The following is a 24350-nucleotide window of genomic DNA, read 5'->3' on the forward strand; positions in this document are numbered from 1 at the left end:
GTTATATCATTTCAAATAACAGCACAACAAAAATGATTACAAATGTTAGTATTACACTCTAGCATTTATTTTTAGCTGCACATTTTGTGTTTACTTTTTTAAGCAAATTTATTTTAAGCAAATGAAAGAGCAAATCCTTTTAACTATAATTTCTTAAGTGAGGTTTCCATGGTTAGAGCTGTTAGCATTGCAGCTACATGAATGGTGTGTAAAGAACAGCAAAGATGTGGTACATGCCATTTGAGGCAAATAAATTCGGCCTTTCAGTTTTTCTTAGCCTTTCAGACTTTTCATTTTGTGGTATAGCATGAAAGTCTACCTTATGAGTAGCCATGGAAACTGTAATTTAGCTAAAAAGTAGATCTGATTTAGTTAAGTCTTTCTTAAAAGTGTTGTAATCCTGGCTGATGTTTTGTTGTTGTTGTTGTTGTTTTGTTTTCTTCAAGTTCTATTGATCTAATTCTGTCTCAGCCTTTCTTTACCATTTGATGTTGGGTTCTCTGTCCAGTTAATAGAATGAATGAGAACAACGTCTGGAGTTACAAAGTGATGTGTGTTTAAAAATCTGTGTATGAGGGTGAAGATGATCCAGTTTCTCTGTCTGATCTTCCTGTGTTGCCAAAACATAATTTTTGAGTACAAAGCATGCTATGTGGAGGCATATTTTGTCTAGAACCAGAGTCTATAGAAAAGAGTCAATGTAAAAATTGTTACAATGAGCTTATGAATCACGTTTCCATGATTTTCATCATTGTATCAAGTAGCTACATTTTACCAATTCTACCTATTCTCTAGACATTATAAGATTTCTTATGCTTTTGATGTTTACATTCTGCATTAAAAGATTAGTTTTTAAATTTTTCATAAAATGTACTTTAATAAAATTTTATTTCTCCCAAGCCCTCGCAGATTCCCCCCACATACCTATATAGGATGAAGATATTGGTACTGGACAATGAATAAACAAACAAACAAAACTATAAAACTGAGACAATAAAATGAACCCTAATGATATTCTGCTATACTCATGGATCAGTGGCTTATGCAACTATCATCAGAGAGGCTTCCTCCTGTAGCACACTGGAACACATACAGAGAGCCACAGCCAGATATTACACTGAGGGAGACCTTGAAACATCACTTGAAATGGATGTCTCCATCCAATACTTCCCTTTGGCATTCAGAGAACTCTGCAGAAGAGTTGAAAAGAGTATGAGAGCCAGAGGGGATGGAGGACACCAGAAGAACAAATCCCTCTAAAGCAAGTGAGCAAAGCTCATATGAACTCACAGAGACTGGAACAGCAAGCAAGGGCCTACGTAGGTGTGCACCAGATTTTCTGTGCATATATTATGACTTCTAACTAAGTATTACTATGGGATTTCAGGCTCAATGAGTGGATCTCTTACTGCTTGTGCCTTCTCTTGGAGCTCTTCCCTCCTTTCGGAACTCCACGTCCAACTTTGATATGATAATTTTTGCTTCGTCTGAGTATAGTTTGTCCTGTTTAGTTGTTATCTCTTAGAAGCCTGTTCTTTTCTAATGAGAGACAGAAACAGAATGGATCCAGATGGGAGAGGAGGTGTTCAGGAACTTGGAGGTATAGAGGAAAAGGAAACTGTAATCAGGATATTATGAGATGCTATGAGAAAAGAATCTATTTTTAATTAAAGGAGAAAAAAGCTGTTTATACTGGAAACATGTTACAAATGTTAAGCCTGGTTATATTTTGATCTAAATATACACAAAGAGATCATTATTATGGGAAGAATTCTTATAAACACACAGAATGTGGCAAAAACTCTGAGTTATTTCTCAAAGAAATTCAAGGTCAAAGATAGAGCAGACTGAGCGAATGGCTGACCAGTGACTGGCCCATTTTGAGACCCATCCCAGGCACAATCCCTGGCACAATTAATCATGCTATGTTGTTCTTGTAGACAGGAGTCTAGCATGGCTGTACTCTGAGAGGCCCTACCCAGCAGCTGACTGAGATAGATGCAGATACTTACAGCTAACCACTGGACTGAGGTTAGGAACCCTATGGAAGAGTTAGGGGAAAGATTGAAGGAATTGAAGTGGATGGCAACCCCATAGGAAGAACAATAGACTCAATTAACCTGGATTTCTGGGCGCTCCCAGAGACTAAGACACCAATGGAAGAGCATACACAGGCTGGTTCAAGGCACCTGGCACTATGTAACAGAGGGCTGTTTTGTTTGGCCTCAATGGAAGAGGATGCATCTAATTGTTGGACAAAACCCTGTGGCTATCAGTCACATAGGGCCATGCCTCAGGTCCCTAGTGTTCTGCCTGGACTCCACCTCCACAGTCACCTGGCTACAGTCAAGTTTGCCCCGCCCCACAGTTACCTGGCAATAGCTAGGTAGCCTGGCCCACTATAAAAGGGGCTGCATGGCCCCTCCTCGCTCTCTTTCCCTCTCTCTTGTCCTTCTTTCTTGCTCTCTTCTCTCGCTTCCTTTCTCTTTCTCTATTCTCTTCCCCTTCTTTCCACATGGTCATGGGAAGCTTTTACCTCTCTACCTCCCCTATCTCACTTTATTTCTCTACAATAAAGCTTTAAAATCATGAGCTGTTTATTCCTATCTAAACCCACCATATTGGAGCAATGGAACAGGCCTCTCAGTGTTCCAAGCCCACAGGACTCTCCCACCTGGCCAAGCTTCCACCACAGGTACATGGACCTGCATCAGAATGGGCCCACACCTAATCCTGCAGAAACTTGATGCAGGAGGGTGGGGAGATCACACCTCTCTAGAGGTGATGGGAAGGGGGATGGGGGAGGAACGCTGTGACAGGGGACTGGGAGGGGAGCAGCATTTGGGATGTAAATAAATAAATAAATAAATTTTAAAAAGACTATAGGTTTGTTATAAATTCTACTTTATTAAATCATGTCACCACTAAAAATATTATATGAGACAGCTTCCTGAGTCACCTTAGCCTGTACTGTGAAATACTATACAGAAACTCTATATTGTAAAGGAACTCTGTTTTAGTAAATTAAATTTCCTCAAAGTTATTGTCAACTTAAGCAAAACTTACTGGCAAAATTTAAAGCAAAAGTGGACCTTTTCTGAATATTTTATGACATCATTTGTAAATTACAAAATCTCACTGGCCCTATGTGCTTAGGAGCGAACTAATAAAAACCTTGCAACTATAACTGTGTTCAAACTGTTCACCTAGCATTTGTTTATAAAAAGCCAAGAATAACAATGATACATCAAATAGAAAATCAACTGTATCAGGACTGTGAAATACTCTAATTATATGTCCAGCACATTGTTAGCAGGACAGAAAGACATATGGGTGGTAATTTGTCTCAAAGAGGATTTCTTAGGTTTCTGTTACTATGATAAAACACCTGACATAAATCAAGTCAAAGGAAACAAGACTTTCCCCCCACAACTGTGTTTTTATTTGTATAGAGATATTTCGGCTGGAGAGATGGCTCATTTGTTAAGAGCACTGACTGCTCTTCCAGAGGTTCTGAGTTCAATTCCCAGAAAACACATGGTAGCTCAAAACTGTCTGTAGTGGGATCTAATGCACTCTTCTGGTGTCTGAATATAGTGATAGTGTACCCACATACCAAAAAAAAAAAAAAAAAACTAAAAAGAATCATTAAAAAAAGAAATAATGGTCTGTGATACTTCATTTTTCTCCTTTATTGAAAACAGATTCTCTTCTCATGTAGCTGATCCTGATTACAGGTTCTCCTCCCTCTCCTGGTCCTAGTCCATCCCCACCTTCCCTCTCACCCCCTCTCCTGGTCCTAGTCCATCCCCACCTTCCCTCTCACCCACATCCACTCCTTTTCTGTCTTCCATTATCCAGAAACAAGCTTCTAAGAGATAATAACCAAATAAACCTAAAATATAATAAGAGCAATTTAAAACATCTCATCAAAGTTGAACAAGGCAACCCAACAGAAGGAAAGGAGTCCAAGAGAAGGCAAAAGAATCAGAGACTCACTTGTTCACACACATAGGAGTCCCATAAAAAGCTAAACTGAATGCCATGATATACACAGAGGACTTATTGGAGATCCTTGCAGGCCCTGTGCCTACTGCTCTGTCCCTGAGTTCAGAGGAGCTTTGTTCATGCTGATTACAGGGCCTTGATCTCCTGGTGTTCTCCATTCCCTCTGCCTCTTACATTCTTTCTGCTTCCTCTTCCATGGAATTCCCTGCGCTTTAAGGGGAAGAATTCCATGTATATATCCCATCTAGAACTGAGTATTTCAAGATCATGCGCTCTCTCTCTCTCTCTCTCTCTCTCTCTCTGTATAATGTCTGCTGTGGGTCTCTTTGATAATGTCTGAATGAAGCATCAATCCATGACTATAGTAGAATATACTCATTTTTATCACTACTTTGCTTTTTAAGACCTGTTGTATTTGGTTTTATCTTAGGACTCTGAGCTATCTACTCCCATGAGCTTTGTGTCACTATTGCCTTAGCATAGTTTGTGAGCAGAGAAGCATAGATCAAAGGTTTTGTGGCTCAGCTGACTATTATGTTTCTAGTACCTTCCTATACAAACTAGTAGCTAGGACTGAAGGTACTATACAGGAACCAACTTGACCTCTCCATGGTCAATGAGTTGTGTGGGCATTTGCCTTCAGCAATGGGAACTTGATATCAGTATTTGGAGAGCAAATTATTATCATGGCACCAGCCTGGGTTATTTGGGAATTTCCACAGGACCCATTTGCCCAACAATTCAAATGGATATAACCCAGTCCGATTACTGAAGTCTTCATTTGGTGACAAGTGATGGCCAGATGGAACTCTATCTCCCCCATTTTTGGAGATTTCATTAGGATTACCTAAGTTATTGTCAACTTAAGCAAAACTTACTGGCAAATTTCAGAAAGTTTTCACTGCATTAGGTTTTCATGCTACTACTCAATTGCCTCTCAGTTTTAACTGCCTCTCCCCACATTCCCTCCTATTCCCCATCTGATCTTCTTGGTGCAGTCTTTCCCATCCCAAGTCCACTGATAAAATATATTCTATTTCCTTCTCCCAGGGAGATCCATGTTTTCCCCCTAGTACCTTCTTGTATATACAATCTCTCTTGGTCTATGGATTATAGCTTGCTTATCATTTAATGAATAGCTAATATCTTCATACAAACAAATGTAGACCACATCTATTTTTCCAGGTTTGTGTTTCCTCACTCAGTGTGATTCTTTTTCTTTAGGTCCACAAAGGAAGGAAGAATAATTTTGATGCAGTATTTATTCCAATGGTTATTGCCTATGGTCATTTGCCTTGGTTGCTCCTGTGCTGCATGTACTGAGGCTCAACATTCTGCCAGATATATTTGCAATTTTTCTGTAGCTTTCACAAAACACCATGACTGTGACAACTTATCGAAGAGTTTATTTGGGTTTACAGTACCAGAAAAATAAATGTGCATTATGGCAGGAAGTCATGCAGCAAGGGGCTGGCAAGATGGCAGGAGCAGGAAGCTAGGAGCACTAAACAGAAAGTAAAACAGAAGTGGGTCAAATCTTGAATTTTTTGAAGTGGCATATTCCCCCCATTACAGCTGCACATCCCCACAAGCTTTCTAAACAGTGTTACCAACTAGGGATCAAGTTTTCGAATGCCTGAGTATATAAGGTGAGAGTTATCACTCAAATCTTCACAACATGAAAGCTTTCATAGAACAAAACTCATATTATGACTTTTTGTGTGCAGACGGTGGGGGGTTGTGAAAAAGGAAGGAAGGTACATGGGAGAAAGATAAATAGGAGGGAGTGATCTCAGTATACCATTTAAGGAAATGCCATCAATGACCTACTTCCTCACTTGGTCACGCCTTCTGCTGTTTCTATCACTTCATACTAGTGCAATTACCTTGACATCACTAAAGTATCACAAGAGAACTAGAGGTAGGTCTAACTAGATTTATGGGTAGGAATGATGAAGCATGCTGTGTATCAGCATAATAACATGTGCTTGTCTTATGAGTTGTAAAATACCTAGTGAATGACAAGATAAACACAAGCTAGAACAATTAGAAAATTATTTCTCAGCATAGAGAGTAATGTTAGGGTATAAAGAGATGAAATGTGAGAAAAACACTGGCATCTTAAGTTCAAAGTACAGTAAAGAGGCATGCTAGGAATAAGGACTTTCATGAGTTTCAGAAATAGAATTTTTACTCCTAGTAGTGATAGTTAATTACTAGTTCATTTTGGATGAATTTAGCAAATTTGAACAAATGATTTAAAGTAAGGATTCTGAATGACTAGAGATTGGTAGGTGAGAAAGAGGGACACACAGAAACACACACACACATACACACACACACAAAGAGAGAGAGAGAGAGAGAGAGAGAGAGAGAGAGAGAGGGGAGAGTTTGTAGAGGCCAAAGGTCTTTAATCACTTTCATTCATATTCTTTCTTTTTATAAATTTTAATTTATTTAATTTTCAAGTGTTATCCCCTCACCTGGTTTCTCCCTCTCCCAGAAACACTTTCTCTTATCCCTTGCCCCCCTACTTCTGTGAGGGTGTTCCTCCACCCATCCACCCATTCCCACCTCCCTGCCCTTGATTCTCCTACACTGGGGCATCTAACAAACGTTCATAGGACCAAGAACTTCTCCTCCCATTGATGCCTGACAAGGCTGTCCTCTGCTATATATGCAGCCAGAGCCATATGTACTCCTTGGTTGGTGACTTAGTCTCTGGGATCTCTGAGGGTACTGGTTGCTTGATATTGCTGTTCTTCTTATGGGATTGCAAACCCCTTCAGTTCCTTCAGTCCTTTCTCTAACTCCTCCATTGGGGACCCCTCACACAGTGCAATAGATGGCTGAGAGCATCAGCATCTGTATTTCTAAGGCTGTGGCAGGGCCTCTCAGGAGACAGCTGTATCAGGCTCCTTTCAGCAAGTCTTTCTTAGCATCCACAATAGTGTTGGAGTTTGGTGATTACATCTGGGATGAATCTCCAGATGAAGAAGTCTCTGGATGGCCATTCCTTCCATCTCTGCTCTGTACTTTGTCTCCATATTTGCCACCCCCTGTGTAATTGTTCTATAATGGATACACCTATGATCCATAGAGACACTTCTCTTAACCCTCACACCATTAGAGGTTAATATACACAATAAAAAAGGGTGAAAACATTGCATTTGGCAGCAAAAATCATTAATAGCTCTCTATGGATCATAGATGATTATCTAATAGGTTCTGGAACATAAAGAAAAACATGGTTTCCCACTGTCTTATAGTTTATCACATTTACTATCCATTCTAATAATTCACTTGACTAAAATTAGCCTTAATATGCTTCCCACTCCAAAATGCGTTTAAAAAATCCATGAACAATTACTCTTACTTCTGTCTCTTCACTGAAATCAGAAGCCCTTCTAGTGTAAATAAACAAACTAACTCACCGAGCACTGAGTTATTTCTTTTCTTCTCCCAACTTTTGATAATAACATTGATTTAGCCAAACCTACACAAGAGGATAAAAGTTTAGTTGTGTGAGATGCAGACTATAAGATTGTTGCTCCATTTTGCTCTTGACTGTTTTTGGCTGCTTCTAGGTTAACAGAATCTAGCTATTATATTAACTAGCCAGTTTTCCTCTTTAGGTATTTTTATTTGTACCAGGGAAGAAATGATGTATGCAAAAACTTTGCATATATGTCCACTAAGAATAAAATATCTTCAGTGGGGTTTGTAAAAAATGAAGGCAAGTAGATAAATATTTCAGTTCTGCTAAGTGCTTATCTTTTATCTGGAGCAATGCAATGGCAGCAATATTTTTCCCTGAAGCACTTATCAATACTTTTCATCTGTATCCATTATAAATACTTTAAATACTTTTGTAAGTGGAATCAAAGGGTCCTTCTTACATTAAAAAAATTGAAACTATCCTGGGTAGATATTTTTTTCAGTTATAATACAATTATATGAGTAGACAGTAAGATTTTTCTCCCCATAATTCTAATACAATTTTAAGTCTTGACTAATCATTCCAAAACAATTTCCAAGAAATTATTCTTAGTTTCTTAATTACAAGAACAATGAGGTACCAGGATTTTTCTAAACACTCACAGGAGAGCATTTTTTTTCTTTATAAGAGACAATAAAGTCACTTTTTCCTTTCATTCCACCATCAGATTATTTGTCACCTTCAAAGACCATCTGGAATTGCCCATCATGGTACATTTGAAAATTTTAGAAGGGATAATAATAATAATAATAATAATTCACAGTTTGTTTCATTCTTTATGGTATGAGACTACATAATTTTATTATCTATTTCAACTTTTCTCTTGAATCCTGTTGCCTTTGTAGTTGAAGGAACTAAATAAACTACTTAAAAGAAACATATTTACAAATATATTAGCATCACTCATATGAACCAAGCTTTCTAAATCAAAAATATGTAGAAAGAGAAAACTGAATCCATAATGCTGTCTTCTCATAAATCAATAAATAAACAAACATCTAAAATGATAAAAATGCATTTTAGCTATCCAAATGTAATTCTGTATGTAAAGTTATTATTTATTAATAATTTGATATTTATTGAGTTGATAACCATTAGTATTAGAATTTGGAAAAAAATTTTTTGTTAATAATTTCTATTTCACTTTCTTATTTGGCAGTATGCAATGTACTGTGATAGATATTGAAGGCTCAAGAGTTGGTAATACATGTACAGTATGTAATCTTACAGAGTTTACATTTACTGGTGAAACCCAGCAATACACATATGCTTGTAATAGTATAGACGGTGATTATAAAACTAGGAGAATGTCAGGATGCTATGGGTTTGCATAGTCAGCATCTTCCAGACTCTAGAGCAGCAGTTCTCAGGGTATGGGTTGTGACCCATTTATGGGTCTAATAACCCTTTCAGAGGCATCATCTAAGACCATCAGAAAACACAGATATTTCACAACAGGAGTAAAATTACAGTTTTGAAGTAGCAAAGAAAATAATTTTATGTTTGAGGATCACCACAGCATGAGGAATTGCACTGAAGGGTCACAGGACTAGGAAGGTTGTCAAAAGATTAGTCATGGTATGCACTCACTGATAAGCAGATATTAGCCTAGAAACTTGGAATACCCAAGACATAATCCACATATCAAATGAGGTACAAGAAGTACGGAGGAGTGGTCCCTGGTTCTGGAAAGACTCGGTGTAGCAGTATAGGGCAATACCAGAACAGGGAAGTGGGAAGGGGTGAGTGGGAGAACAGGGGGAGGGAAGGGGGCTTATGGGACTTTCGGGGAGTGGGGACCCAGAAAAGGGGAAATCATTTGAAATGTTAATGAAAAATACATTGAATTAAAAAAAAAAGAACCACTGCTTTAACTACTTACTTTATAGTATCTGAAGATAAAGCATGGCCAAAAGAACATCGAAGTTGTAAGAATGACTGTTAGAAACCTTTAGGTAAGAGAGACAATGGCTGTCTGTGAGTTGAAATTCTGTATGTGTTTCTAGTGCAGACTGTCATGTAAAAAAAAACAAAGATATTGCTCATTATCAAAGAATAAGTATTAACAAGTAATGACAAATGTCTAACAAAGGGGATATTCTTTTATACTAATGGTAGGAAAGTAAATTGGTATAAGAATTATGAAAAAACATGGATTTCATTCAAAAATGTGAAATATAATTGCCATATGACTCAGAAGTTTCTGTTCCTAGTCTGTATCTGTAGGGTATGAAATCAGTACTTTTTAGAGATGTTTGGATACCTATGTGTATAACAGCACCATTCGCCAGGGCTGAGAATTGAAATTTCTGGGCAGAAAATCATCTTCATGGGGTTGTTCTCAGCTGTCATGCTTTGAAGGGAGTCAAATATGGCATAAACAAAATTAGTTCTTTATCCTCAAGTTCTATGCTCCAAACTCTGAAGTATATTTTTTTCCTAGTACACAAGAACATTGACAATATCAATGTCAATATTTAAAAAACTATTTATATTTCTGATTTCTGAAGTGTTCTAACACATAGTAGGTGCTCAAATGCTTTTTTTAGGGACTAGAAAATTATATTTATTTTATTTATAGGGAAAATAACACATTCAAAATCGACTAACACATTCAAAATCCAGAGATTGCCCCACATGGGGATCCATCCCACATACAGTCACCAAATTCAGACACTATTGTGGATGCCAAAAGTGCTCACTGACAGGAGCCTGATGAAGCTGTTTCCTCATAGGCTCTGGCAGAGTATGACAAATGCAGCGGCAGATGCTCACATATCTAAATTTATGGGAAACAATGAAAGCACTACCAAGTGGTAAGTTCATAGCACTAAGTAAGTGCCCTCATAAAGATATTGGTGAGTTCCCATACTCCGGAATTAAAAGTACATCTGAAGGTTCTAGGAAAAGAAAAGCAAACATATCCAGGAGGAGTAGATGGCAGGAAATAAGCAAACTCAGATGTGAAATCAATCAACTAGAAACAAAGAAAACAGTGCAAAGAATCAATGAAACAAAGAGCTGGTTCTTTGAGAAAGTCAACAAGATAAACAAACTCTTAGCTGAAATAACAAAAAGGCAGAGAGATGATACCCAGGTACCCTAATTAACAAAATCAGAAATGAATTTGATTGGTTAACTTCTTTTGGGTTTGATGAAAGGTTACTATCTTGCTTTTTCCAGGGTGAAGTTTCCCTCCTTGTATTGGTGTTTTCCTCCTATTAACCTTTGTAGGGCTGGATCCGGGAAAGGGGAAATCATTTGGAATGTAAACAAAGAATATAGAAAATAAAAATATTAAAAAAATAAATAAAAATAAAAAATAAATGAAAATGGAGACATAACAATGGACACAGAGGAAATTCAATGAGTCAATAGGTCTTAATTTAAAAGACTTTACCCCACAAGATCTGAAAATCTAAATGAAATGGATGTTTTCCTTGACAGATATCAATTAACAAAGCTGAATCAAGGTCAGCACAGAAGGAGATACAGAGACAAAGTGTGAAGCAGAGTCTGAGGGAAAGATCAGAGACTACCCCACCTAGTGATCCATCCTATATATGGTTACAAAACCCAGACACAATTGTGGATGCTAACAAGTGCTGGCAGAACAGAGCTGGATCTAGCTGTCACCTGGGAGGCTCTCCTAGTGCTTGACAAACACAGAGAGGAACACTTTTAGCCAGCAATTGAACTGAGCACAGGGTCCCCAATGGAGGAGCTAAAGAAACGAAACATTGATGTAAAAATACTCAATAAAATACTCACAAAGAGAATGCAAGAACACATCAAAGACATCATCCATCAAGATCATGTAAGCTTATTGCCAGGGAAGAAGGAATGGTTAAATATATGAAAATCCATCAAAGTAATATACCATATAAACAAACCCAAAACAAAATGATCAGCCCACTAGATGCCTTAAAAACATTTGACAAAATCCAACACCCTTTATATTAAAAGTCTTGGAGAGAACAGGGATGCAAGGTGCGTGCCTAAACACAATAAAGGCAATATTGAGCAAGCCAAGAGCCAACATCAAATTCAATGGAGAGAAATATAAAGCATTTCCACTAAAGTTAGGGACATGACAAAGATGTCTACTCTTCCCTTATTTCTTCAATATAGTATTTGAATTTCTAGCTAGAACAATAAAACAACTAAAGAAGATCAAGCCATTCAAATGTGTAAAGGAAGAAGTCAAAGTATTGCTATTTGTAGAAGATATGATAGTATACATAAGTGACCCCAAAATTCTACCAGAGAACTACTATAGCTGATAAACACCATCAGCAAAAGGGCTGGATACAAAATTACCTCTAAGAAATTAATAGCATTCCTCTACACAAGTGATAAACAGGTTGAGAAAGAAGTTAGCTAGATAGTACCCTTCATAATAGCCACAAATAATATAAAATAATTTGGTGTAACTCCAACCAAGGAAGTCAAAGAGCTGTATAACAAGAGCTTCAAGGCTCTGAAAAATGAAATTGAGGATGCTATCAGAAGATGGAAAGATCTCCCATGTCATGGATCCATAGGATTTACATAAGTAAATATGGCCATCTTACCAAGCAATCTATAGATTCAATGCAATCCCCATCAGAATTTCAACACATGTCTTTACAGACTTTGAAAGAACAATTGTCCACTCCATGTGGAAAAACAAACCCAGGATAGTTAAAACAATGCTGAAGAGTAAAGGAGCTTCTGCAGGTATCAGCATCCCTGACTTCAAACTGTACTTTAGAGCAATAGTAATAAAAACTTCATGGTACTGCTATAGAAACAGACAAGTGGATCAATCAAATTTGAATCAAAGACCCAGAAATCAACCCACACACATACAGACACTTGATTTTTGACTAAGAAGACAAAATTATACAATGGAAAATAGCATCTTCAACAAATGGTATTGGTCTAAGTGGATGTCTACATGTAGAAGACTGTAATTATTATTAATAATAATATTTATTATAATATTTATTATCTTGCACAAAACTCAAGTATAAATGGATCAAAAATGTCAATGTAAAACAGATGGACTAAATCTAATTGAACAGAAAGTGGGAAACAGCCTTGAGATCTTTGGTACAGGAGATAGCTTCCTGACTACCCCCTCCCCCCCCAAAAAAAAACCCATCAATAACTCAGGCACAAAGGTCAAGAAAAATGGGACCACATGAAACTGGAAAGCTATGGTAAGTCAAAGGATACCATCATTAAGATAAAATTTCAGCTTCATATTCGAAAAAGATCTTCACTAGCCCTCATCTGACAGAGGGCTAATACCTAAAATTTATAAACACTCAAGAAATTAGACGACAGCCATCCAAACAACCCATGTACTAAATCGATACAGAGCTAAACAGAGAATTCACAATAAAGGAATCTCAAATGTCTGAGAAGCACATAAAGAAATGTTCAAAGTCTTTAGCCATCACAGAAATGCAAATCATAACAACTCTGAGATTCTGCCTTACACCCATCAGAATGGTCAATATTAAAAGTTCAAATGATAGCACATGCTGGCAAGGTTGTGGAGCAAGGGAAACACTCCTCCATTGCAAACTTTGTAAGCCTCTCTTCAAATTGATTTGGCAGTTACTCAAAAGATTAGTAATAGTTGTACCTCAAGACCCAGTTATACCATTTCTGGGCATATACACAAAACATGACCTACCATCCCACAGTGATACTTGCCAACTATGTTCATATCAGCTTTATTCATAATAGCCAGAAACTGAAAAACAACATAGATGTTCATCAATAGAAGAATGGATAAAGAAAATGTGATTCATTTACAAAACAGAATACTACTCAGCCATTAAAACCAAAGAACGTCATGAATTCCACAGAAAAATGACTGAATCTTGAGAATATTATCCAGGGTGAGGTAACCCTAGATAATAGGAAAAGGACACGCATGGTAAGTACTCACTTATAACTGGTATTAGTCATAAAGTACAAGATAACCGTGCTAACAAAGATAATCAATAGATCCATAGAAACCAGATAACAAGGAGGACCCAAGGGAGGATTGTTTAATGTTTCTCAGAAGGGAAAAAAAACATAGATGTTGGAGGTCGATGAAAGGATGAAACTGGGTGGAAGAGGGAATAGGGACGAGAGCAGATCAGAGGAGGTGATATCATATGGAGCAGAGTAGGGGAGAGAGAGGGGAGATCAGAATTGGGGGGCAATCTCTAGGACGTGCCAGAGACCTGGGTTGGACGAGGCCCCAGAGGATCTTAAAATTGTGACTCTGAGATGCCTAGCAGTGGGGGATATGGATTCTGAATGTGTCACTTCCTGTAGCCAGGCAGGACGACCAATAGAGGGATAAGGACAACAACACACCCACAAAACATTCCGTCCAAAATGTGTCTTGCCTATAAGATGTGCAGGGACAAAGATAGAGCAGAGACTGAGTTTATGGCCTACCAATTACTGGCCCAAATTGAGACCCATCCTACAGGCAAGAACTAATATTCACATTAATAATGATACTCTGTTATGCTTTCAGATAGGAACCTACCCTAACTGTCCTCTGAAAGACTCTATCCAGCAGCAAATGGACAGAGATGCAGAGACTGACAAGCAAACACTAGCTCAGGAGTCTTATGGTAGGTCACTCGGGAGAAGGAATGAGTGGCCTGAAGAGGACAGGCACTCCACATGAAGATCAACAGAGTCAACTAACCTGAACCCTTTGAAGCTCCCAGAGTCTGAATCACCAACCAAAGAGTAAGCATTAGCTGGACCTAGTCCTCCTGGGTGTATGTAGATGATGAGTAGCTTTGGTTTCATGTGAGTCCCCCAACAGCTGGAGCATGGGCTGTCACTGAGCCTGATGTCTGTGGATGCCAGGCCCTTAATTGGACCATTTGATTTGGTCTCTGTGGGAGTAGATGTGCCTAGTCCTGCAGCAAGTTGTTGTATGGTGGTTGGGTGAGGGCATGATATCTAGGGGGAAGGTGGAATGGGAAGGACTTGTGAGAAGTGTAACTAGGAGGAGAAGTGGGGGCTATTATTGGGTTGTAAAGTGAATTAATTAATTAATTAAAAATAGGTTATTAGAATTATTTCTAAGAAAATTCAGATTTTGACTTTACTGTTTAAAAGTAATAAATGGGGTATATATGTCCAAATACCTAAAAAGAAACTCTCTCTCTCTCTCTCTCTCTCTCTCTCTCTCTGTGTGTGTGTGTGTGTGTGTGTGAAGTATGAAAATAATGGCTCACTAAAATGAGAATGTAACAAGAACTTGCAAATTCTTTAAAAGTCAGAAACATTAGGACATAAACATACGGTAGTTGGGGTCTAGCACAGTGCAAGCTTCTTAGTTTGTGCCCTAGTTGCACTCCCAATAGAAAAGACAAAAGGAATATATAATAAGGAAAAATCATTAGAGTTGTGTATATTGGTCTTTCCATGCTGATAGATAAAAGCTTACAAACTGGATGGATTAAAAATCATTTATTTTTTGCAAGCCCGGAGGCACCAAGCCTGAAGTTAAGCTGCCATTAAAATCTGTTTCTCCCGAGATTTCTGTCCTGGCACAAATTTCAGTCTTTAAATCTTTAGAACCTACAAGTCTTTGCACAAATTCTGTGTGCGACAGTGTAGTCATGTATACATGTAGTTACGTAGATTGTCAAAAATATGCTAAAACTTTTCAGTGAGCTCATGAAATTGTAATTTCATTATTTTAAATTTTCTCACTAGCTGCTTGCTTCAACTGTTATCTCTGCTTTAGACAGAAAATTTAAGCAATAGGCACTGATGGTTTTCAGTAAATACCCTAGGAAAATGAAAGTTATTAACAGGCGACTTCAAGACAAGTCAAGTGAAGAAAAACCCTTTAAGCAAGGTTTCTAAGTAACTTTCAGACAGGTCCAATCATGCTCAGTAATGGGAAAGTAATCAAAGGTCGAAATGCTATTCTGACTGTTCCTGTGGCTTCTAAAGGGAAAGCAAAAGGATTAAGGGAAGTAAAATTGGCACAGATTTGTCATGTCTCTTGTTTTGAAGAAACACCACTGAGATGTGCAGGTTTTGTTAATTTCAAATTTTGTTAATTTTAAAAATGTTGATGTTCAAAGTTTCTTAATATAATCTTATTGATTTCATAGGTAGGGGAAGGTAATTTCAGTGTCGCTACTTTCTCATAATCTCCGGACATTATCAATCTGATGACATTATTACTTTCTGAATTCTGGTTTAGGATAGCTGTGATTGTACAAGCAATTTTTTTATTCTTTTTTCGATGTATTTTATTTTATTCGATATATTTTTTATTTACATTTCAAATGATTTCCCCTTTACTGGTCCCCCACTCCCTGGAAGTCACATAAGCCCCCTTCCCTCCCCCTGTTCTCCCACCCACCCCTTCCCACTTCCCTGTTCTGGTTTTGCCTTGTACTGCTAGACTGAGTCTTTCCAGAACCAGGGGCCACTCCTCCATTCTTCTTGTACCTCATTTGATGTGTGGATTATGTTTTGGGTATTCCAGTTTCCCAGGCTAATATCCATTTATTAGTGAGAGCATACCATGATTGATCTTTTGAGACTGGGTTACCTCACTTAGTATTATGTTCTCCAGCTCCATCCATTTGCCTAAGAATTTCATGAATTCATTGTTTCTAATGGCTGAATAGTACTCCATTGTGTATATATACCACATTTTTTCATCCATTCTTCTGTTAAGGGACATCTGGGTTCTTTCCAGCTTCTGGCTATTATAAATAGGGCTACTATGAACATAGTGGAGCACATATCCTTATTACATGCTGGGGAATCCTCTGGGTATATGCCAAGGAGTGGTATAGCAGGATCTTTTGGAAGTGACATGCCCAGTTTTTGGAGGAACTGCCAGACTGATTTCCAGAGTGGTTGTACCAATTTGCAACCCCACCAGCAGTGGAGGAGTGTTCCTCTTTCTCCACGTCCTCACCAACACCTGCTGTCTCCTGAATTTTTAATCTTAGCCATTCTGACTGGTGTAAGGTGAAATCTCAGGGTTGTTTTGATTTGCATTTCCCTAATGACTAATGAAGTTGAGCATTTTTTAAGATGCTTCTCCGCCATCGAAGTTCTTCAGGTGAGAATTCTTTGTTTAAATCTGTACCCCATTTTTAATAGGGTTGTTTGGTTTTCTGGAGTCTAACTTCTTGAGTTCTTTATATATATTCGATATTAGCCCTCTATCTGATGTAGGATTGGTGAAGATCTTTTCCCAATTTGTTGGTTGCTGATTTGTCCTTTTGATGGTGTCCTTTGCCTTACAGAAACTTTGTAATTTTATGAGGTCCCATTTGTCAACTCTTGATCTTAGAGCATAAGCTATTGGTGTTCTGTTCAGAAACTTTCCCCCGGTACCGATGTCCTCAAGGGTCTTTCCCAGCTCCTTTTCTATTAGCTTCAGAGTGTCTGGCTTTATGTGGAGGTCCTTGATCCATTGGATTTGAGCTTAGTACAAGGAGACAAGGATGGATCAATTTGCATTCTTCTGCATGCTGACCTCCAGTTGAACCAGCACTATTTGTTGAAAAGGCTATCTTTTTTCCATCGAATGTTTTCAGCCCCTTTGTCAAGGATCAAGTGGCCATAGGTGTGTGGGTTCATTTCTGGATTTTCAATCCTGTTCCATTGATCTGCCTGCCTGTCACTGTACCAATACCATGCAGTTTTTAACACTATTGCTCTGTAGTATTGCTTGAGGTCAGGGATACTGACTCCCCCAGAATTTCTTTTGTTGTTGAGAATAGTTTTAGCTATCCTGGGTTTTTTTTTTTTTTTTTTTTTGTTATTCCAGATGAATTTGATAATTGCTCTTTCTAACTCTATGAAGAACTGAGTTGGGATTTTGATGGGTATTGTATTGAATCTGTATATTGCTTTTGGCAAAATGGCCATTTTAATTATATTAATCCTGCAGATCTATGAGCATGGGAGGTTTTTCCATTTTTTGAGGTCTTCTTCTATTTCCTTCTTCAGAGTCTTGAAGTTCTTGTCATACAGACCTTTCACATGTTTGGTAAGAGTCAACCCAAGGTATTTTATACTGTTTGTGGCTATTGTGAAGGGGGTCATTTCCCTAATTTCTTTCTCAGCCTGCTTATCCTTTGAGTATAAGAAACTACTGATTTGCTTGAGTTGATTTTATAACCAGCTGTAGGAGTTCTCTAGTGGAGTTTTTTGGGTCACTTAGGTAGACTACCATATCTGCAAATAATGATAGTTTGACTTCTTCCTTTCCAATTTCTATCCCTTTGACCTCCTTATGTTGTCTAATTGCCTGAGCTAGTACCTCAAGTACGATATTGAAAAGATAAGGAGAAAGGGGGCAGCCCTGTCTAGTCCCTGATTTTAGTGGGATTGCTTCAAGTTTCTCTCCATTTAGTTTGATGCTGGCTACCGGTTTGCTGTATATTGTTTTTACTATGTTTAGGTATGGGCCTTGAATTCCTGTTCTTTCCAAGACTTTACGCATGAAAGCATGCTACATTTTGTCAGATGCTTTTTCAGCATCCAATGAAATGACCATATGGTTTTTTTTCTTTGAATTTGTTTATGTAGTGGATTGCATTGATGGATTTCCATATATTGAACCAAACCTGCATCCCTGGAATAAAGCCTACTTGATCATGGTGGATGATCATTTTGATGTGTTCTTGGATTCGGTTGACAATAATTTTATTGAGTATTTTTGCATCGATGTTCATAAGGGCAATTGGTCTGAAGTTCTCTTTCTTTGTTGGATCTTTGTGTGGTTGTGGTATCAGCGTAATTGTGGCTTCATAGAAGGAATTGGGTAGTGTTCCTTCTGTTTCTATTTTGTGGAATAGTTTGAAGAGTATTGATGTTAGGTCTTCGTTGAACGTCTGATAGAATTCTGCACTGAAAGCATCTGGTCCTGTGCTTTTTTTGGTTGGAAGACTTTCTATGAGCCCTTCTATTTCTTTAGGGGTTATGGGACTGTTTAGATGATCTATTTGGCTCTGATTTAATTTTGGTATTTGGTATCAGTCTAAGAAATTGTCCATTTCCTCCAGATTCTCCAGTTGTGTTGAGTATAGGCTTTTGTAGTAGTATCTGATGATTTTTCGAATTTCCTCAGTTTCTGTTGTTATATCCCCCTTTTCATTTCTAAGTTTGTTAATTTGGATACTTTCTCTGTGCCCTTTGGTCAGTCTGGCTAAGGGTTTATCTATCTTGCTGATTTTCTCAAAAAACCAGCTCCTGGATTCGTTGATTCTTTATATAGTTCTCTTTGTTTTCACTTGAATGATTTCAGCCCTGAGTTTGATGATTTCCTGTCTTCTACTCCTCCTGGGTGAATTGGCTTCTTTTTGTTCCAGGGCTTTCAGGTGTGTTATTAAGCTGCTAGTGTATGCACTCTCCATTTTCTTTTTGGAGGCACTCCGGGCTATGAGTTTTCCTCTTAGCACTGCTTTCATTGTGTCCCAAAGATTTGGGTATGTTGTGCCTTCATTTTCATTAAAGTCTAAAAAGTCTCTGATTTCTTTATTTATTTCTTCTTTGGCCAAGGTGTCATTGAGTAGAGTATTGTTCAGCCTCCAGGTGTATGTGGGCTTTCTGTTGGTTTTGTTGCTATTGAAGACCACTTTTACTCCATAGTGATCTGATAGGAGGCATGGGATTAGTTCGATCTTTATATATTTGTTGAGGTTTGTCTTGTGACCAATTATATGGTCGATTTTGGAGAAGGTACCATGAGGTGCTGAGAAAAAGGTATATTCTTTTGTTTTAGGGTGAAATGTTCTATAAATATCAGTCAAGTCCAATTGGTCCAAAGCTTCAATTAGTTTGATTGTGTCCCTGGCTTGTTTCCTGAGACCATTGGCTTGTAAAATTGTCTTCCAGCCTTTTACTCTAAGGTAGGTTTTGTCTTTGAGATTGATGTGTGTTTCCTGTATGCAGCAAAATGTAGGGTCCTGTTTCCTTATCCAGTCTGTTAGTCTATGTCTTTTTATTTGGGAGTTGATTCCATTGATGTTAAGAGATATTAAGGAATAGTGATTATTACTTCCGGTCATTTTCGATGTTATTTTTATATTTGAGTGGTTATCTTCTTTTGGGTTTGATGAAAGAAGGTAACTATCTTGCTTTTTCCAGGGTGTCATTTCCCTCCTTGTATTGGAGTTTTCCTCCTATTATTCTTTGTAGAGCTGGGTTTGTAGAAAGATATTGTATAAATTTGGTTTTGTCATGGAATATCTTGGTTTCTCCATCTATTGTGATTGAGAGTTTTGCTGGGTATAGTAGTCTTGGCTGACATTTATGCTCTCTTAGAGTCTACATGAGATCTGCTCAGGATCTTCTAGCTGTCATGGTCTCTGGTGAGAAGTCTGGTGTGATTCTTATAGGTCTTCCTTTATATTTTACTTGGCCTTTTTCTCTTACTGCCTTTAATATTCTTTCTTTGTTTAGTACATTTGGGGTTTTGATTGTTATGTGACAGGAGGTATTTCTGCTCAGGTCCAGACTGTTTGGAGTTCTGTAGGCTTCTTGTATATTCATGGGCATCTCTCTCTTTAAGCTAGGAAAGTTTTCTTCCATAATTTTATTGAAGATATTTGCTGGCCCTTTCAGCTGTAAATCTTCATTCTCATGTATACCTATAATCCTTAGGTTTGGTCTTTTCATTGTGTCCTGGATTTCCTGGATGTTCTGGGATACAAGCTTCTTGTATTTTGCATTTTCTTTGACTGTTGAGTCAATGGTTTCTATGGTATCTTCGGTAACTGAGAGTTCTTTCATCTCTTGTATTATGTTGTTGATATTTGCATCTATGGCCCCTGATTTCTTCTCAAGGTTTTCTATCTCCAAAGTTGTCCCCCTTTGTGATTTCTTAGTTGTTTCTACTTCTGATTTTAGATCCTGGATGGTTTTATTTAGCTCATTCACTTGCTTGTTTGTGTTTTCCTGTAATTCTTTAAGAGAATTTTGTGTTTCCTCTTTCATGACTTCTGCTGTTTGACTCACTTTCTCTTGCATTTCTTTAAGTTTGTGTGTGTGTGTGTGTGTGTGTGTGTGTGTGTGTGTTGCTTCTTTGTTGGCTTCTATCTCTTGAGCCTTATTCTCCTGCATTTCTTTAAGTGATTTTTGTGTTTCCATTATAGGGGTTTCTAGCTTATTCATGTTCCCCTGTATTTCTTTAATAGATTCATATATGTCTTTTTTTGTGTTCTTCTAGCCGCATCATGAATAGTGATTTTAAATTCAAATCTTGTTTTCTGGTGTGTTTGTGTAACCAGGACTTGCTGATGTTGGAGAGTTTGGTTCAGACGCTGCCATATTGCCTATATTTCTGTTAGTAGCGTTCCTGCATTTGCCCTTTGCCATCTTGTTATTTCTGGTATTAGTTGGTCTTGTCTCTGTCTGGTATTTGTGCCTCCTGTGAGGCTGTAGGGCTATTTCTGCAACACTGGATGGCTGGGTTTCCCCTGTTACAGATTGCTCATGTGCTGTCCTCCTCTTGTGTACCCTTGCAGCCCTAGAGTGCCTTGCCCCAGGCTGTCTGTATGAACCAGGTGGTGCCCGTTTGCTCCTTCAGTGAGTGCTGATGGTTTATGCTGTTGGACCTTTCCTGAGTGCTGGTCACTCTGCTGGGCAGCTGATCTCCCAACCGAGTTGGTGCACACAAGGCTAGCCTAGCTGCTGAGGCCCTGAGTCTAGGCAAAAGCCTGGCAGTCTAAGGCCTGAGCAAAGTTCCCCTCAGGCTATGACTGTTAATTGGTTCTGTCAGGGGGCCAGGATGGCAGACTGTGTACATGCTCCCTGGAAGTGCTGGGAGAGTCTGCTAGGCTAACAACCTGCTAGCTGGGTTGGCACACAGATGGCCCACTGAGCAGCCCATGGCCTGGGGTCAGTCCAAGACCTGTCCGGCTTAGACCCCCCGCTATGTTAGCCTTGGGCTATGACTCTTAGGTGACTTTGCCTGCTAGAATTCTCTGGAGTCCTGTAGTCAAAATGGTGGCCAGCGCCGGGCTGGGCAAACAACCTCCTGGCCGGGTTTGCACACCGATGGCCCCCGAACAGCCCAGGGCCTGGGTGCATGCAAACACCAGTCGGTCTTAGACCCCTGAGATGTTGTCCTTGGGTTATATTTGCGAACCTCACTCTGTCTGATTTCTCTGGCGCCCAAGATCCAAGATGCAGGAGAGACTCTCATAACTGACTGGCGGGCGGCAGAATTCTGATGTAGCTTCTGTGGGGTGAAAGGAGCTGTAAATCCGCCACTGCTTGCAGCCCGGCTGGCCAGCAAAGGTCAGTGGTAGTGGGCGCAAGGCCTGCCTGGACCCTGTCACCTTGGTTCCATTGCTGATAGCCCTTCTGCTGGACCAGTTGCTGCTGCTGCTGCTGCCTCTGCTGCTGCCTATAATTTGTACAAGCAATTTTTTATGTCAGGAAGTTAGTAACATTAATGTACACATTATTATATGATAATTTTGGTGAATATATTGTAGAATTCATTTTTGGTTTGGTTTTGGTTTGTCTTGGGTTTTTGGTCATTTTAAATACATTTTCGTTCAAATAAAATTATATCAAAAAATAAAATAAAATTATATCACTTTCTCTTCTCTCTTCCCTACAAACCCACCAATGCTTCTCATGGTATCCCAACTCTCAAACTGATCGCCAAATTTTCGTGTGTGTGTGTGTGTGTGTCTAAAAATATAAATATGGCCTACTGAGTTTGCTTCTTCCGTGTGTGTGTGTGTGTGTGTATACAAAACTAATAATAATGTCAAGTCTACTTCCCACTCCTGATGCTCCATCAGTAAGTATCTTCCTCATTTTCAGAGAGGAAAGGGGCACTGTGAGTCACTATCTCTTCCATGAAGAAAGCAAGGCTTCTGTACCATGACCACTATGCTCCCTGCATTCCACCTTCTACCTCTCACTCCCAGCAGCTAGGAAATATCTTCGGCTCCCTCTTTAGTGATGTTCCCTAGGTCTTAAAGGGGGTGGCATAGATGTTCCATTTAGGACTGAAAATTAAGCGTGCATTCATTCTCTTTATGCTGACCGCATTTGAGTCTCTGGCAAGTGCTTCACAGTATAAAAATGGCTCACTGAGCAAAGCAGTCCTAATCTATGTGAATCACTGAAATATTTAGAATACGTTTTGATAGACACAGCATGCTCATTAATCAAAACAACAGTTTTATCTTTCCTATTATTTTTTTTCATTTGGGCAACATGGTCTTGAGGATCTCAAACTCGTTCATGATCCTCCTACATTTTTTGCAGCAATTTCTAATGTTCAGTTGGTGTCAAATAGATCAAGTTTATTTATATTATTATGGAAATAAAAATATTCTAGACCTTAAAAATTTATTTGCTATATCACTTTATTAACAGGACTACACAAATCCTTTTGATTTTAGATTCATCAAGTGTTTCGGTTTGGATTTATGCTTCTTTTTTTTTAAATGAAGACTGCAATTATTTTATCAGTAAAAATAATTAATTAAATAATTTATTAAGCAAGTAAGTAAGTCTGAGAAATGAAAAGTTTCTAACACGGAGCTTTTTCTTTTCTACATCTGTTGCTCATTCTTTTCTGGATGGCACCATGAGTTGGCTGTGGAAATTAAGAGGGGGGAACAAGCAAGGGTCTTCAATGCCTAAAGGTACATTCTTTTTTGGTATACACTGTCTTATAACTCCTATTATATCTACCCACACTCCTTCTTTACATTTCTTTATATCAAAAAAGAAACAAAAATTTCAACAAACCAAAACCTACAGCCTAAAAGTTAACACACACACACACACACACATGGTCTTGAGGATCTCAAACTCGTTCATGATCCTCCTACATTTTTTGCAGCAATTTCTAATGTTCAGTTGGTGTCAAATAGATCAAGTTTATTTATATTATTATGGAAATAAAAATATTCTAGACCTTAAAAATTTATTTGCTATATCACTTTATTAACAGGACTACACAAATCCTACTCAAAAAAAAAAAAAAACAAATGGAATTCATACATATTGTTTTGGCCAGCTCTTCTCAGACAAAGGCCTAACTTATTTAGTATGACATGTCATATATCAAGTTACACTCTATTGGACAAAACTAATTTCTCTTTACCTAGAAGCTACTAATTACAAATGGGTTCTTTGAATTCATTCATGCATATGAATATATAGATACATTATTTAAACATAGATGTGCAGTGTATGTTCTAAAAGAAAGCATACTAGCTGCATCGTGCCTTCAAAATGATACTTTCCCATTCTATTTAAATCTCAGCTAGGTATTTGAAGCAACTGTATAATTTTATTTTTTTAAACTTTATTAGGTGTTTTCTTCATTTACATTTCATATGTTATCCCCTTTCCTCATTTCCTCTCAGAAAACCCCCTATCCTATCCCCATCCCCCTGTTCACTAACCCAACCACATATGCTTCCCTGTACTGGCATTCCCCTACACTGGGGCAACTGGCCTTCACAGGCCTCTCCTCTCATTGATGTCCTACAAGGCCATCCTCTGCTACATATATGACTGGAGACAAAGGTTCCTCCATGTGTACTCTTTAGTTGTTGGTTTAGTCCATGGTAGCTCTGGGAGTACTTGTTAGTTCATATTGTTGTTCCTCCTATGGGGCTGCAAACCCCTTCAGATCTTTGGGTCCTTTCTCTTGCTCCTCCATTGTGGATCCTATGCTCAGTTCAATGGATGGCTGAGAGTGTCCCCCTCTTCATTTGTCAAGTATTGGCAGACCCTCTTAGGAGACAGTTATATTAGCTTCCTGTCAGCAAGCACTTGTTGGCCTCCACAATAGTGTCTGGGTTTGGTA

At 38.4% G+C, this 24350-nt stretch overlaps 1 pseudogene; it reads left to right on the top strand.

Moving 5' to 3' along the window:
- Positions 1 to 2629: 2629 nt before the first annotated feature.
- The window catches only part of LOC127674636 (prohibitin 1-like), a 55442-nt pseudogene continuing 33721 nt past the window's right edge, over positions 2630 to 24350 (top strand).

This window comes from Apodemus sylvaticus, chromosome X, assembly GCF_947179515.1.
Source record: "Apodemus sylvaticus chromosome X, mApoSyl1.1, whole genome shotgun sequence".
NCBI classification, from domain to species: domain Eukaryota; kingdom Metazoa; phylum Chordata; class Mammalia; order Rodentia; family Muridae; genus Apodemus; species Apodemus sylvaticus.